General features: G+C 48.7%; 1 protein-coding gene across 1 annotated transcript in view; it reads right to left on the bottom strand.

Annotated features, from left to right (window-relative positions):
- The window catches only part of LOC100762490 (calmodulin-binding transcription activator 1), an 831,381-nt gene that overhangs the window by 173,338 nt on the left and 640,403 nt on the right, over positions 1-17,640 (bottom strand). The window lies entirely within an intron of this gene.

Genomic DNA, 17,640 nt, shown 5'->3' with positions numbered 1-17,640 from the left:
CACTTTCATCTTTCTCTCTGCTTCATTGAGCTGCCCACCCCAGGTGCCACTTGCTGTGATGAGAATGTCCCTGTGTCATCTCCTTGTTGAGCTGGTGGAGCCCCATGCTTGCCGACACTGGATCTTCATGTAGACAAGTATTTCAACCCAGAGATCTCAAAGCACAACTCCTCACTCCTCATCCCTGCTGGCCCATTCCTGGTCCACTGGCCTTGTCCAAACTGTGTGTCATGGCTGATTAGGAGGGCATGGGCCATATCCATTGCCCAGATGCCTGAGGGTCCTTGTGGCCTAGTGGGGACACAGACGGTCTCCTCTCATGCAGGCTTCATTTCACAGAGAATGGATCTGAGCCCCAGAGGGCACAAGGACATCTTGCCCATGTCACTTAGGTACACTGTAGGCCATGTGCACACTCTGTGCAGTCCCCAGTCCTGAGCTCAGCAGGATGAGCCTGGACACATATCTTAGGGGACTCCAGGAATTCAGGGGCAGTAGGACCTACAGGAAATGGGCAGGGCTATCTCCAGGGGCTCTAAGAAGTGGGTGGGACCAAGCAGTTGCCTTCTGCCTCACTTCCCCTTAGAAGGCAGAAACCTATGATACCACAGCAGGGAGGGGCAGGAGAAAGAAACCACCATCCAGCAGGTGGACACCCACCCCATTTAGATAGGTCCGCCTTCTGAGTCAGGATCCCTGGGCTACAGATGTTTTTAAAGGAGGTATTTGACAAAGAATTCCCAAACAAAAAGAAAATTGCGTTTCCTAAGAATAGCAGAGAACCAATTTCTCATTTAAAAAAACGCAGATGCTTTGTGGAACCTGACTTGTGATCTCTTCTGGGTAGGGGACTGGAGAGCCACCCTTCCTTCATTTCCTAACCCTGCACCTAGAAGGGGTATGTGGACCCAGCAGCAGGCTTGCTTCATGGAGGACATCATGATCTTGGGCAGGCTCTGGACCCCCGAGACCTAGTGCTCATAGTTACACGCATCATGTTACAGGGGGCCTCGGTCACCAGAATCACTCTGCTTCGCTTCTGTGTCCTTCTCAACACCCAAACTGACCTGTGGCCTGAACGGTTCTGCAGTTCTAAGCTTTGTACTCTGTGAAAATCTGAAGCCCGCAGCCGGGCTGGCTGCCCCCTTGCACCCTGGTCCTTTAATCTGAGACTATTAAAACTTCATTTCACTTCTATTGGTAAACCATCCATCACCCTCACCAAGCAGTGCGGGGCTGTGAAAGCCCGGCGGGGAAGGGTGGCAGGCAGAGGGGAGGGGAGGGAGGGCAGCAGAGGAGAGGGCAGCAGGCAGAGGGGAAGGCAGCCAGGTGGGGCTTGGAGGCAGATTCCCCCAGCCTGCCCTGCCCTGTCAGGCCTGGTCAGAACAGGGTGGGGAGGCCACTGTCCTTGAGGAGGACACGGCTTGTGAATGAAAGGACAGGGAAGGTGACGCTGGGATGGGGAGACATGGCTGAGGGTTGTCATGCCTGTAGGAGGGCTGGTGTGGGGCTGCCCTCAGTGTCAGCTAAGACCTTCCCGAATTCTGACCTGGGTGGTCTTGGCCAGTCTCCCGGTTTGCAGCGTCCTTACGGTTCTTGGACCACAGGGTAACCTGAGTTACCCTGGCCTTTGACCACAGGGACAAATCAAGGGCCCAGGACTTTAAGGTCTCCCATGGAAAAGCAACAGCTCAGTGCTTGCAGGATTATGGCTCTTTTTCTTAATTAAAAAAGATCCAATTAAATTAAGATATCAGAACTAAATAACGCTTGAGTCATTAGTGTGACTTTTATCTTAATGACTGCAGCTGCCAAAATCCTCCTTCAATTTTGCAGCTTCCTGCCACAGAGGGTGGGTGGGCTTTTGCTGGATGGAGACCTGACTAACCCAGGGTGGGCAGGGTCAGCTGAACCAACCACCTACTCTGCTTTCCAGCCATCACCAGCCCATGTAGAGGGGCCAGCTCAATGCATGTTGAGTCTTGGGGGACAGGAGGAGATCCTAGTGTCCCTTCTTAGTACTTGCTGCTCAGGGCTCCAGTGGACGCCTCCACATCGCCTCTCTGGAAGCAAAGCATAGTTTGACTATGCTTTAAGGCTTCCTTGAAGAAGGAAGCAGCTTTCCCACTCTGCCCTGAGCCAGCAAAGCAGCTGTGAGATCCTGTTGAGACCCCCTGGTCTGGACAAGTAGAAGGGGCCTAGTGTGCTGGCTGTGGCCAGGGCTTCTGTATCCTCACCCGGACCCCGGTCCCTTCAGAATGGAATTCAGGAGTGGCTGCAGGTAGAGACCAGAAATAGAGCATGTGCACCCCAAGGGGCTTGTGGAGTTGGGGGTGGGCTGAGCTCCTGGACACAGGAGATAAGGGAGAGAGTGGAGGCAGTGGGAGTGAGGGTGGCAGAGGGAGCTAAGCACTGAGGGACCCTAGAGAGGGTCCTGGCTGTGGCTTTGGAGGTGGGGGCAGGAATAAAAGAGAGAAGAGATGAGGAGAGAGAGAGAGAGAGAGAGAGAGAGAGAGAGAGAGAGAGAGAGAGAGAGAGAGGGAGAGAGATATCTCATTCTCCAATCTCTGTCCACCACCAGGCCCTCAGTGGTTCTACTGGATTCTTTTTCTTTATTTTCAGATTCACTCAGACAGAAGAGGCCCCTGCTGGTACCCCAGCCCCTCAAAATGTCCCTTGTGAGCCCTATCTATCACATTGCGTTGGATCCATGACTGCAGCCCCCAGGGCAGGGGGCATGTCTGCCTCAGTCCCCTGTGTCTAGGCTGCAGTCAGCCACATGGAAACTCCAGATAATATGCGTCTCTTCAAGGACGGATAGAGCCATGGGAGTAGAACCCATCTTCCCACGGAATTCTAACATTGCCTCCACGAAAGTGCATTACTTCTTCAAGAATTTAAAAAAATGGGAAAAAAATCATGTTTCTTATGCTTTTCTATGAGAAAAAAAGAACCCATAGAGTGGCTTTGGGACATTTACGTCTCATCTCAGCTGGATGGGAGCTGGGCAGCATGCAGTTCAAACCCTGGCTGACCTGAGGCTGTGGGGAGAGAAGGAACCTGCTGAGATCCAGTCTCCTGGACAGGACCTTATATGCCCCTTTATGGTTCTAAGTAGGCGTGGAAGCTGTAGCCACGCCTACTTAGGGGCTGGCTACAGTTCTATTTGAGGGACATGGCAGAATCTGGCTGGGCCCAAGTGAAGGCCAGTCAGTACCCCAGGTCCCAGAGAATATCTAACTCTAAGTAGCTACAGGGAGCAGAAGGCAGGCCATGGCCTTGGGAGGGCATAGGCTGGCCAGAATGGGGCAAGAAGGGCACCGGCTCTAGTTCTCAGGGCAGGGGAAAGAACAAGCCTCTAATGTTCATGTTGACAAAGAGCCTGGGAATGCCACCGCTCTTAGAACCTGTCTTTGCAGGTCCACTTACTTCAGCTAGGATGGGGCCATGACAGACAAGGGTAGGCCCCAAATCCAAAAGAGTAGTAGTGTCTTTATGAGACCAGGGGAATTTGAACACAGGCAGACATGAAGGGAGACACCATGCTACAATGAGGCAGAGATTGCCCAATGCATCTTGTTTACAAAAAAAATTAAATTTTACATCTGTGTGGCTATTTTTCTTGCATCTATGACTGTTCATCACACATGTGCCTGATATCTGAAGAGCCAGAAGAGGTCATCAAATCCCCTGGAACTGGAGTTATAGACAGTTGTGAGCTTCTATGTGGGTGTTAGGAATTGAACCTGGGTCTTCTTAAGAGCAGCGGGTACTCTTAACCGCTGAGTCATCTCTCTAGCTCCAAGACTTAATTCTTATTGTTTTAAATTATGTGTATGTGAGTGCCTGTGTCTGGGTATGTGTGTATGACCCACTCTATGGGCACAGCCCTGGGCACCTCCATCTTGGTTCGGTCTTTTTGCCCTAAGTCAATCGGTCTGCTTAGAGGGGAATGTGAAAACCCACTCTCCTAATCAGTACTCAGGTGGAGGAAGCTGACCTTCCCACCACTGCCCCATCCTGCCCCACCCTGATAGTGCTGGTTCTGTCATCCAAATGGAAAGGAATGCCTTCAAGAGTGGTTCACAGTCACCTCTCTTCATCTCTTTGCAGCTTTCTTGAAAGCTTTGTTGCTTTCTTGAAAGCTCACCCAGGAGGTGAGAACTTGCATCCTGGCCCTCCCCTCTAAGTGTGTGACCTTGAAATTATTTTCTGTGTGACCTTGGGACCACTGGAGACCCTACCTCCATGCATCTGAAGGATGTAGATAAACAAGAGGACCAGAAACCTTTTGCAAGTATTTGTGGGATGCTCCTGGTTACTGTGGCCTGAGATGGGTTCTGGAGGTGCTGTGGGGAAGCCGGAAGGAAGAGAAGTACTTTCTGCATCTGAACTCATTCTCACATGAGTCCCCCCCACACGAGCAGTGCCTGGTCTATAAGGACCCTTAAGTTGCAGTCAGGCTCGGAAACAGGCCTGTTTGCCTGGGGGAGACAGACAGAACGAATTCCAGCAACTCTGAGAGTCCAGGTGTCTTCACAGTGGGGTGGGGCTTCAGGGTACACATGGGGACAATGCTCTCAAGTGCAGAACAGACCAAAGGTTTTCAGGCTGTGCTTTCCACGGCTTGGTGCTACATGGAGAGGTCTGGAAGTCTTGAAAGTGACCTAGTGAGATATATTGACCCTGCCTGTTTCTCTTGACATTTGTGGTCTAGCTGACCCTGGAGAGACATTGTCCCTCTCAGAATGGCCTATTCCTAGAACTAAAAAGCACTCTTGTGGGTGTCTGCCCTCCATATTCAAAACCACATAAAGCCCAGGCCCCTCCATCTTCCCCACTGGCTCACACTAGAGCTACAGGTTGACCTGATCCCCGTCTCTCCCCAGGGCCAGATACAGACAACCATCGAACAATCCTCTCCACACAAGAGCCACTTGACACCTACCTACCCTCCTTGACTGTCCCTTGCTCTGAAAGCATGCTGCCTCCATTTCACCTCAGCCTTTTTGCCCTGACTGGCCTGGAGACCTCCCCAGAGGATGTGGCCCACCCCTCATGGGCACTGTTGAGTGTTATGATAAATCTTTCTGCCAAAAGCTGCCTGAGACCTACCACCATGTGAGTGGTCTCCGCCAGCCACTGGAGTTCCACCTGCCATGTGGATGGACAAAATAATACAGAGACTTATATTATGTACAAACGCTGCTTGGCCAATGACTAGGATTTCTCATCTACTAGTTCAGTCTTAATTATCTTAAATTTATATATTTTATCAGACTTATCAGAAGCCTTCTATTGGCGTCCCCCTTTGCCAGTGGATCACATCTCACCACTGGAGGAAGAGCAGAGGCGAAAAAAGGGCCCACTTCCTGTTTGTCCCTCCTTAAATGTGTCTCCCTGCTATGTCACTTCCTGCCCGGATCACCACTACTTACTACATTTCCCAAAATCCTCTTTGACTCCTACTCCTGCCTAACTTGCTGCCTTATTTTGCTTGTATTTCCATAGAAAATGAAAAGCTGTGGATTCCTTCCAAACTAATATGGTTTGATCAAGCAAGACCCCTTGAAGCAGTGACCCAATTGATCTTACATCCAAAATAGCTGAGATGATACAGTCTTACAGACAACAAAAACAAGGACTTGGTCAGATTTCTATGTTTTATCATGATCCCCATGGTATGGACATCACCCCAAATCAGCAGGAAGTAGTTTGAAATGGACAATGCCCAAGTTCCCAAATATTGTTTATAAATGTTTGTTTTCATTTAAATGGGGTTGGTTATAAATGTTAATGAGCATAGTCAATCTCTTTTTAAAGAAAAAAAAGGGGAATAGGATATAGGAATGAATACTTTACATTAGTATGGATTTTCATTTATTGATACAACTTTAAGGTCAATTTTGTGATATGTATATGTCTCCTCTCATTTAGGTATTGTGTTTATACAGATCTTTTAAAAAGATATGTATAATTAAATACAGGTTATAAAATCACCTATGATAGTCAGAACTTATAATTAGGTTAGTTAGATTTTCTAGATATACAGAGATGTATTTGAGATGGATAGGTATTCTTCGAATCTTTCGAAGACCAACAGAATATATGGCATTTAAATGGAATAGGGTTTTTCTTGGCAGTGAGACACAACTGTTCCTGGCACACCAATTACGTCAGAAAGGAGGATGGGTGTTGAAGAAACTCGTTATGGAGTTTGCTTTCAACATGGCAAGATTTGAGCAAGAAACTGCTCTTGCCTGGACTGTTTGTTGCTGTATAAACTGGACATGCAGGACCCACAAGAAAGTGACTGCTAAATTCACAAAACAAGACAGTACTGAAGGGTTCCTGTTGAAATGGAGAAGTGTGCCAGACACACTGTGGCCTATGGGCTGAAGATGGATGCCCCAACTTTACAGAGGAAATTTGGGTGACTGTCCAGGTAGCGAGATGTCTCTGTCAATTCTAGAGTTTATATATTATCCTTCTGTGGTCTTTGATAGAGTTGAAGACAGATAGTTATGGTTATAGTTTTCTTCAGTTATTATAAAAGATAAGTTATCCTTTTTATTTAGACAGAAAAGAGGAGATGATGGGGCAAGTGCTTCTGTGTATGTGTTTGTCTTACTGGATGATAAATAAAATACTGTTGGCCAATGAGCAGCAAGTTAGGCAGGACTAGGAGTCAAAGAGGATTTTGGGAAATGTAGTAAGAAGTGGTGATCAGGCAGGAAGTGACATAGCAGGGAGACTAATTTAAGGAAGAACAAACAGGAAGTGGGCCCTTTTTTCCCCCTCTACTCTTCCTCCAGTGGCACGATGTCATCTACCAGCAGAGGGGGACACCAATGGAAGGCTTCCGATAAGACAAGTCTTATAAAATATATAGATTTATGATAAATAAGACTGAGCTAGCAGATGAGAAATCCTAGTCATTGGCCAAGCAGCATTTGTACATAATATAAGTCTCTGCATTATTTTGTCCATCCATGCAGTGGGCAGAACTCGGGTGGCTGGCAGAGACCACCCACGTGGCTATAGGGCTCCGGAGGCTTTTGGCGGAAAGATTTATCGTAACAATTGAGCACCACACTGGTTCCTAACTGGTAGCTAGATGATGACAGTACATATGCTTCAGAACCCAGGAAGAGTTGGGTGGGGCCGCTGGGGAGGGGCTTAGGAGACAAGATGGGTGGGGCTGCTGGGGAATTGGTGATTGGAAAGGCCTGTGGGTTTCTGAGGGGACACCTCCTTGGGGAAATCAAGGACTAAATGTTTGGCTGAAGTGCAGGGTCAGATGGGAGACACTGGGTGACCAGGCCACCCTCGGAACCTGGGGCCTGGGAGGGGAGTTAGAGTCACAGTGGGAAAGAAAATGATCTTCACCAGAACCTTCACAAGAACAAGGGCCCTTCCTGCGATTGTCAGGAGCGGGGACCCCAAAGGTTAGACTCTTGGTTCAGAGTCTCAAGCTTGTAGTCGTCTCTCTTACCCTTCCTTCTTTTCCTCCTTCCTTCCCTCCCCCCTTCCTCTTCCTCCTCTTCTCCCCCTTTCTGTGAGTCAGGGCTTCATGTAACTCAGGCTAGCCTTCACTTGGCTGTGTAGCTGAGGATGACCTTAAACCCTCAAGTTCTGGGACCTCAGGCATGTACCACCTTTCCTGTTATACGGTGCTAGAGATCAATCCAGGTTTCATACGGGCCAGAAAAGTACTCTACCAACCGAGTTAATATCCCTAGCCTCCAAGCATATGGTTATCGACAGACTCAGGCCCTACCTCTGTCTGTACTGGGAAATAAGGTGAGAACAGTTCTATGGTCTAGTCCAGGTCTTAGGAAAGAAAGAAAAGGAAGGCAGGATCTAGGAGTGGGGGGGTCACACAGATGTCAGAGGTCAGCAGGCCCCACTGATGGATGGAGGGAATAGAAATGCAGGGTCACCTGTTTGGCTGACAAGAAATTGTGAGCCCACCCACTCTCCTGGGTTTTCCCATGTGCAGACAAGATGAACATCACCACGCTCTACATGGAGGCAGTGGGGGTTCTCAGCTTCCCAGGTTCCAAAGAAGGGAGGGTTCTGTGATTCCACAAGTGGTTAGACACAGGCCCACCTGCTCCAACGCAGGCCCTCTGCCACTGCCGCAGGGGGCTGCCGACACCCAGGGCCTACTTGCTGGAAGACACTAGAAATGCTCAGAATGGGAATTTCTGGAGGTTCACAGTTTGCTGGGAGGTGTCAGCCTTCACACGTCATTACTCAGAGCTGGCAGAAGCAGCTGTGAACTCTGGGAGCCCCTTCTCACCTCCATTAGCAGATTGCTTGGGGAAAAAAAAACCCAACCAGAAATATTCAGCTCTCAGATTTTGGTTCCTGCCAGCAGGCCTGCAAAGCCAGCTGGGTTTCTTCTGCTCTGAAGGGGTCCGGACCCTACTATTTTGGGGTGAACCAAGCTGAAGCAAAAGGTCCAAGTAACTGAGGCTACCACAAGGGGTCATAGAAGCATTCGGACTGGGGACTCCTGTGGACAAAGGGCCATAAAAAGGAGCCTGTGAGAAGTACACACATGGTGGTCCGTGATGTTGAAATGGAAGACTGTCGGTTAGAGATGGCGGCAGGGGGAGGTTGGAGTGTAACAGCCAAATGATTTCATCCAAATCATTAGCGTCTATCGACAGGTGACAGCTGCAGGCCAAGGTGACAACTCTAAGGTGCAGGTTCAGTAGAACACATACTGTAATCTGCTAGTAATGTCTGCCCTGGGTACGGGAGTGGAAGGTGGCAACTGGAGCATTTGCTGTCCCCAAGTTTCAGACAAAAGGTTTAGAAATAAGATGAGGAAAATGAATATCACTTTCTAGAACATTCCTTGAGTGTTCTGAATTGCCCTGTTCTGTTTCTTCAGAACTTTCTATTAACTCCTAGAACAGGAGCCAGGATGTTGGTGTGGACTCTAAGACGTGTTTCTAGCAGCCAGGACAAACCGTTATCAATATCAACAACCGGCTCTGAGAGGAAAGCAGGACAAAGTGGAGGAGAGGGGTATTCTGGGACCAGGGGGAGATGAAAGGGTAAGAGGAAGTGAGCTTGGGAGGTAGGGGAGACCTTATAGCAAGGACTTTACACTGTGGTCAGTTCTATTTCTCCTCTAGGCCATCTTCAGTATCTTGTCCCTCTCTTCCTCCTGTTTCTGGCATCTCTCTGCACTGGGTGCTTGAGCAGAGCCCAGTCCTTTGTGCCATAAAAGGGGACCCTAAGACATTCCCTCATGGGGCTGGGGCTGAGGTGCAGACCTGGTGGCCTCTTAGCAGGGCTCATAGCTCCTGTGTTGCAGTCCGTGTGGGCTGCCCTCTCCACTCAGGCTTGGGCTCCCTCTCTTTCAGCTCCAGACTCGGTTCTCTATAGTGTATGACACTTGCCCACCAGAGCTCTGGCAGCCTGCCCCCAACTCCTGAGACTTTGCCCCAGTATCTCAGGAGTTGCCTTCCCTTTCCTGGAGCCAAATGCAGGGCAGGGAGCAGCTTTCTTAATTTCTTTTAGTCCACCACGTTAGGCGATGGAGTATGTGTAGAGTCAGCAATGAGCCAGGCACTATGCAGACTGGCACCATAGAACCAGCCTGACACAACAGCTTTCTGGTTTCTCGTCTTCCTGTTGGGTCCAGTGAAGGTTCCAAGAAGGCAAGAGCAGAGCTGCCCTGTCCGAAGCCCCCATGCCAGCCTCATCCCATGCAGTGGGCTGCTGTGATGGGTTGTCCTTGACTTTTTCTTTTTCCTTTTCTTTTCCTTTCTTTCTTTCTTTCTTTCTTTCTTTCTTTCTTTCTTTCTTTCTAAAAAGAGTTCTTTATTTTTTTTTTTTTGTACATGAATGGTTTGCCTGCATGTATGTGTGTGTACCACATGAGTACAATGCCTGCAGAGGACAGAAGAGGACATCAGATCCCCTGGAACTACGAGCCATTATGCTTTAAGTGCTCCTAACCACTGAACCATCTCTTCAGTTGCTGTATGATTGTTTTTCCCCTTTGAGACAGGGTCTTATTATGCAGCCCTGGCTAGCCTGGAACTTGCTATGTAGAACAGGCTGGCCTCGAATTCACAGGGATCTGTTGGTCTCTGCCTTCCAAGTGCATGAGCAACACCACAATGTCCAACCTTCCTTGACTTTTATTTGTTGTTGCTGTTTTTTGTTTTTTGAGACAGGGTTTCTCTGTGTAGCCTTGACTGTCCTAGAACTAGCTTTTGTGGACCAGGCTGGTCTCAAACTCACAGAAATCCGCCTGTCTCTGCCTCCCAAGTGCTAGGATTAAAGGTGTGTGCCACCAATGCCCAGCTCAGAGCCCACTTTCTATAGCAGCCCTTTCTAGAAGCCCTGGCACACACGTGTGGAACAGAGTCGTCTGTGGCCTCTGGGTTCTGTGGACAGCAGTCTAAGGAACAAGGATATAGAAGGCAGGCCAAAAGTTCTCTGATAGTAGCCCCACCATTCAGGGCCACCCCAGGAGGGACTAAAAGAAGTCAGGACATCCTTGCATTGTCACCTTCTTGACAAGCTCTATATGGGACTTCCCAGGCTACTGGAGAGGGACCAGAACCAGAGGTGGAAAGCTGCAGAGTAGACCCAGATCTGTGTTTTCCAGTACCCGGTATGAAGGACAACTACATGACTTGGCCAACACCAATTGCCGGCCTACTTATTTTTATTAGTTACAATTGTTTGTTGTTATCTATTTCCCAAAACTACACAGCTACCTGACAACTGAATACACATGCTGATTTGCCTGTCCTTTACAGACATTACTAATAGATCACAGCACTCTTTCTCCTGAGCCTAGAGCTAGCTTCGGAATCTTTTCTATGATTGATTGCTTCATGGGATGGGTAAGGGAAAAATCCCCACAGTAGGGTAGACTCTCAAGGGCTGTCAGGGCCCAGGTAGGGAAGGCAGGTGGTAGAAATATGAGATCAGTATTTTTCAGGGAGCTTGGCTACATATGCAGATGTATTTCAGGACGCTAGGAGATAGCTTGCTAGGTATGGTTATAAGAATGTAATGAACTCACACACACACACACTGAGTGTATTTCTTACTCTATCTACCTACAAAGCTTGGATCAATGATATCAAGATAACTATGAAAACACCGAAGAGCCCCTCTCTTGGCTTTTAAATATCATTTCCTCTAAGAGGAACCAGGGACTTTGGAGAAATGCTGGGTCCTAGGGAAGTACAGATATGCCTGGAACTCTGAGTTCCTAAGGTGAGGAAATGCTCACGGAGTGACAGCTCATCTCAGGGGGCTCAGAAGCCACCCACCATCCAGATCTGAGAAACCAGAACATCACCAATGGCATCCACAGACGGTCATAGTCCACGGAAAAGAAGAGGAAACTGTCGATCTGCAACATTGTAAAAACAAAGTAGCTGAAGCTTTGATGGGGGGGGGAGGGAGCTGCAAAAATCCGCTGGCAGGATACTTACTGAAGATGGGAGGACACTAACATCACAGGGGCTAGACTTGAAGACACCCCCCATCTTGGTCAGAATGAACCCTAGGTCACCTGGCACTCAGTGGCCCTCAGTACAGTTGGCATGAAATCAGTCACACAGTCAGAAGCTCCTCAGGAGGAGCCACCAGACGCCCTTCCCAAAACAATGGATCTGCAATCTTCCAAGATGGCTGCAAGGACACAGAAGCCAAGGACAGAGTGAAGGACCAGCATCCCAGGTGGAAGAAGGTGCCAACGGCATTGGGACAGCCAGTAGCACTCACTTAAAGACTGAGGAGCTCTGAGAAGTGTGCCATAGCTTGATCCTGATTTGAGAGCTCTGAGATGGCCACGTAGGAGACTGTGGCTACAGGGTTCAGGAGGGAGGAAGGCTGGTGACTTTCAAGTGGTCAGTGGTGTCTTCTAATTTTCAGTAAGTTTGTGGCTATTTTAAAACTCAAGAAAAAAAATGGTGAAAGTAATGATCAGAAATCAAGAAAACCCCCCCAACAGCGCTGTAAGCTGCTCACAGTTCAAAGCCGTCTGAATAAGACAGAGATGACAGTAAAGGACAACAGAGCTGCCTTGGCATATGAACTGAATTCTGTGTGGAGGTGATGCCCAGCCAGGCATGATGGAAGTCGTGCCCTGTTCTCTGCTTTTCACGGGGATGAAATGGGACCTGGCTCAGGTCCCTGGGTTGTTGAGCTGATACCCCACCCCCAGCTGAGGAGCAGCTGCCAGAACTGCTGTAGAACATATGGGGCCAGGTGCAAAATGCAAACATGTGATCCACCTGTCTTCAAAAATTACCAAGAATTCCAACAACACACTGGACGCACGAGCTGCAGGCTCAGGATCTGACCCTTCTTATAACATTTGTCAAGTGCTGCTCCTCTGGGAACTTGTCACTTTGGAATACTCAGAGGCGAGGAGGAGATTAATATGCAGTGCCGTTCTTCAGATAGCTATTTCTCAGGCTTAACACCAAACACATCATAAATATCCCACAGGAGGGAATGGCTAGATAAGTGATAGTATATCCATAAAATGGAATACTACACAGCCATTAAAACCCACGTAATATAAGGTTAGGTGAGCCGAATCCAAAACACTAAGTTGTACATTGTGTCACTTGTTTTGTAAAAAGAGAAAAAAAAACATTCTTTTTCATGAATATAGCAAAAAAGACTAACAGGAAATATGTGAAGCAGAAGCAGGGGTTGTTTCTGGGTGACTTTTATTATCTTTTTCATATTTTCCTATAGTGCATAAGTGTTCTACTGTGAATGTATCTAATTTTTCTAATTAGAATAATATTTCTAAATATTTAAGAATAATGCATTCATTTGTTATAATGAGCTCAGTTGCCTCTGTAATTAAATATTTTTAATAAAGAAAAAGTCAAAGGAGAAAAAAGGCTATCAGAACCGACATTTAGGCACCGCCCACTGTGTGTCACGTGACAGGAGGTTATGGGAGGGGGGACACAGAAGAATCTGTGAAGAGCAAGGACAAGGCCTCCCCGAGTCCAACGGAACTGCTGATGGTCCCAGTCCCTGGTAGCTGGACCTGGAGTTTTGGTCATGTGACCATGGAACGCAGAACTTGCTGGGGCAATGGGTGATTTGCCTGTGAAATGTCTGTGTGTTTCCTCAGGGCACGCCTCGGAAGATATTTGTTAAACATATTACCTTTTAATAATCTATAACTTAAAAGGCAATGGCAGGTTGAAAGCAATCAATACCACATTGTAATAATTTCAAGCAAACAGAGATTTATATTCCATGCATCCTGGACAGCAATTACTTAATCCTTCTAATATACTTGTGGACATGGCTTTATTTTCACTTAAACCAATTTGCTTTATTGACCAAATCAAGTTTTGTGGCCGTAACATCAACCCTTCTCCCATCGTCTAACTCAGCGAATCTAACTCCCATCAATAATTATGACAAAGCAGCAGCCCCCTCCCCCCCCACCCCGCCCCTCTCCCTTATAGCTGAGCTATCACCTATGAGCCCTGTCTGGAGCTGTCATTTTCTGAGTCTCTCTCTTCTGGGCTGGGGAGGATCAGACAAAGGACTTACTCATGCTACAAGGCCAAGGTCAGAGAACAAGTTCCAACCACAAGAAAGGAACAAGAAACAGAGAGGGCACAAAGAAGCCAAGAGAGGTGGGAGCCAAGCCTGGGATCTGGGCCTTGGCAGCTGGAGCAGTAAGGACGATAGCTTTGCCTCACTCAGCACAGCCCAAGTTCTTCTGTGGCAAGAGTCAGCGTTCTGGGGACCCTGTGCCCTCAGTTCCTCGGGGTGATGTGTCCAGGGCAGGGTGGGTACAACTCGCTGGGGCACGCCATTAACCGAGGACCAATGAACTCGCTCCCTCCGCACAGTGGAGAGGCAGCTTCACGTAACTAACCAGCTAATTCATTCAACTTTGGAGAGGTAGGTCAAGGCCACCATGATTTGGTCAATTAATCACAGCTGAGAGTTGCACTTGGCTATTCGACTCTCAGCAATAGTTTTCTTGACCTTTTAAAAACTGTGTAACTATATAACTATCCCTCAGAAGCCTTCAACTTGCTGCATTTTTCATCCTCAACCAGCCCGTGGCTCCTGGCTTGTACTCTGGGAGCGGCTAGTATGAGACCCGTGTGTCTGGGTTGGTATCCCTGGAAGCAGAGGCAGGCGAGAGGGGGCTGATCCACATGTGTGCAGTCACATACATGTGCGCCCGGAAGGCAGGGCAGCATTGATCCCTTGGCCTGGGTGGGAGAAAGACTGACCCTTACGTGGGAGACGGGATTGCTGCAGCTTCCTCTGCTGGGGCCACTGTTCTGGGCAGGCTGGTCGGCTCAGTGGTTTTATGGCGAGATTCTTTGTTAGTTCTGATCATCTAGTGAAACCTGGTTCCAAAATGGGCTCACTATGTAATCCCCGACTGTACTCCAGTTCTGATGCTGGGTCCCAGCCTGGCCTCTCAAAGATCAATTTCTATGTCGTCTATACCCACCCAGTCACCCACCCACAAACCCATCCGTGCGTCTACCTACCCATGCATGTCTGCATCCGTCCGTCTGTCCATCCATTCAGCTATCATCTATCCACTCATTTATCATTCATCCACATATCCCTCCCCCCATCCATCTCTCTGGAATCCATTCATTTAGTCTCATTTGCTTACTGAGACTCATTCATGTACCAGCATAGTTTCAGGCAGTGGGCACGCCGCATGAACAGGGCGTGGCCCTTGGGGCAAGCTGGGTCATGTCAACATGATCACAGCATACAGAATGATGCGTACAGTGGAGGGCAGGTAGGGGGTTTGGAGGGGACACGGAGGAAGGCACGATGGCTCTTCTGGAGGGGGTGAGGCTTCCTGGAGGAAGCTGGCCCCTTCAGTAGTAAGGGTGAACCCAGCAGAGGGGATGCTTCGTTCTCTCCACAGCACCTCAGCCCTGAGGCTGTTCTGATACATGTCTAGATTTGTCTGTCCCTGGGCCTTGACTTCCCACATCTGCCATCGTCATCCATTTCCAGACCCTCTGTGAGACCCCCAAGGTAACGGATGGAGCCACACAGCTGTCTCCATGTAAGGAAGACTGGACACGGGGCATTATTTAGATGTAATTTCACTTTGCACACGGCACACAGATGAGCATATAGTATTCCACCCACAACCCTAGGAGGTGCAGTTCCCACAAGCTGGCATGATGATGGCGACGGGTCCTCTGGAATGATGCAGTGCCATGGCCTGAGAGGAATATTCTTCTCCCCACAGTGAAATATGCTGAGTGCTTCCCCTTCAAATGCATGGACCACTTACTCCATCTTTCACTGACCACTTCTGAAAAAAACAAAACCTGGGCAGCTGGAAGTATTTCTTAAAGAAAAAATGGTGGCGGCGTGAGAAATGGCAACTGCTGGCTGGCCCGAGCACTGGGCAGAGAGTGTGGGGTGTGGCTGGAGGCCAGATGCTCTTAGCCTGTCATCTGGGGCAGATGCTTACATTAGCTCCTATCTGTTGCAGCCACAGGGGGCATCCAGATTCACTAAGCCGGGGCTTCCAGTCTTCCAAAATGAGCCATAAAATCTGCAGGTTTGTGTGAGATTTCAAGATTTTTAGGTAGGCTCAACTGTTTCTTTTATAAAAATTTAAATTATATTTATTTATATGTGTGTCCTAGTGTGTATAATTATGGGCTCATGTGCCATATCACACATGTGGGGGGTCAGACGACAACTTGTGGGAGTCGGCTCTCTCTGGGGACCAGACTCGGGTCATCAGGCTAGGCATCAAGTGTCGTTACCCACTAAGCCATCTTGTCATCTTGCATAGTATTTTCTAAAACAGTGCAGATGTTAAACATGAGGGGATGCCCGAGGACTCTACATTGGCAACCTACACCATGGAGGCCACAGGCTCTGTGCATCTGGGGACTGTCACCCACAAGAAGAGTCTCGGATGTTGGAAGGGCACCTTGGGTAGCGTACAGGCAGGATCCAGGATTCAGAACCCTGTAGCTGGTAGAGCTGAGAGCTTAGATGAATTTTCCAGGAGTTTCAAAGCCTGGATGCCAGGGAGTCCTGGAATCCTCCAGAGCTGAATGAGAAAGGTGGGGCTCACTTGTATTCCTAGTTTGATGGTATCTGGTGTGAACTCAGGCTGTCATGGCTGTTCTTGGACAGCACATGACCTCTTCAGATGCTCCTATCCTGCATCATAAGCAAAGACAGACTTGGGTTGTTGGGGCTGAGGTTTACATAACTGGGACTGTTGTGTATGGTAAATAGTGGCATGTCACTATATTTTCTCTTGACTTTTCACCCAGGGACACTGTATTGGCAAAGGCTGAGTATTCCCAATCCCAAACACTCTAAACCCTGAAATCTTACAAAAGAAACCACATAGTATTCAGTTTATGGGTTTTGAGCTTGTGAACGTCTGTCTGCACATGTGATTGCAGTGATCCAGGCCAGAAGATGGTGTCAGAATCCGCCCCCCCTGCCCCCCCCCCCGGAACTGGAGTTACAGGTGTTTGTGAGCATCCATGTGGTTGCTGGGAATTAAACTCTAGTCCTTAGCAAGAGGAGCCAGTGCTCTTAGCCACTGAGCTGTTACCCAGTTCCCGATCCTTGAAACGTTTGAATGTCAACAAGACACTGTGGAAAAGTCTGTGCCAAAAATACCAAAACAAGCTGGGTGTGGTGAATGTGTCTCATTATGCGTAGGTAAACATTCTAAAACCTGAGAACCTCTGGGCTCTGCAATCTGACTGGTCCCAGGCTTCTTCCTGAGGGATGTCAATCAGTTGTCTGAAGTCAGCCACAGTGGAAATATTTACACCATGGAAACTGGCAAACACTACAATTCAGGCTCCTCATTCTCACCCTACCCTGCCTCACCTGGCCCACGAAGCTGGTCATTGAACATTTGCTAGCACACCATTCACATCTGACCAAGGGACCTGAAGCTTGAGCTTTATTACTGGAAGGTAAATCGGCGTGCCATGAGAACACATTTGTCAGGCTTGGTCAACCAAATGACGAAGCAGGAGAACAAACAGATCCAGGGGTGAGGCCAAAGGAGGGTGCATGGTAGTGGTGGGGCTGTTCTGAAAGAGGAGAAAAACCCTTCTGAGAGGGTCAGTCAGAGCCAGGAATCAAAATTCCAGAAAAGGCCTTTTTTTTTTACCCTCCAAGGCTTGCCTGGACCTGGAGTGTCCGTCCCTCTGAACGGTGTTTGCCCGTTCAGAGCAATAAAGCCAATCGGCAATTAGAATCTCTTGTCTTTCAAGGGGCCCAACCGTGTCTCTATTTGTCTGGGGCTAAAGGGTTTGGAATGGTCTCCAGGGAAGTGCTTGATTAACAAGGACAGGCTGAGATGTTTCCAGGGCACAGGCTGTTCCATTTCTTACTGGGTGCCCTTTAATGGCAGGAGGTTCTCCTGGGGAAATGGGATCCAGTGCATCCCAGATGTGTCTCGAAGGCCTGACTCCTGGAATACAGCCTTTGGCCTCAGCCCTCTACCCACTGACCATGAGCCTGGCCTCTTCTAGCAGGTGGAGGTCAGACCTGGGCAAAGGTGAGATGCACAGGGCTGTGCTGCTTGCCACGATGGCAGAGCCTCTCTGGTCTCTGAGGCTGCAT

This window comes from Cricetulus griseus, chromosome 2, assembly GCF_003668045.3.
Source record: "Cricetulus griseus strain 17A/GY chromosome 2, alternate assembly CriGri-PICRH-1.0, whole genome shotgun sequence".
NCBI lineage: Eukaryota > Metazoa > Chordata > Mammalia > Rodentia > Cricetidae > Cricetulus > Cricetulus griseus.
Note: the sequence above shows the minus strand (reverse complement) of the source record. Positions and strands in the feature narration are given on the sequence as shown.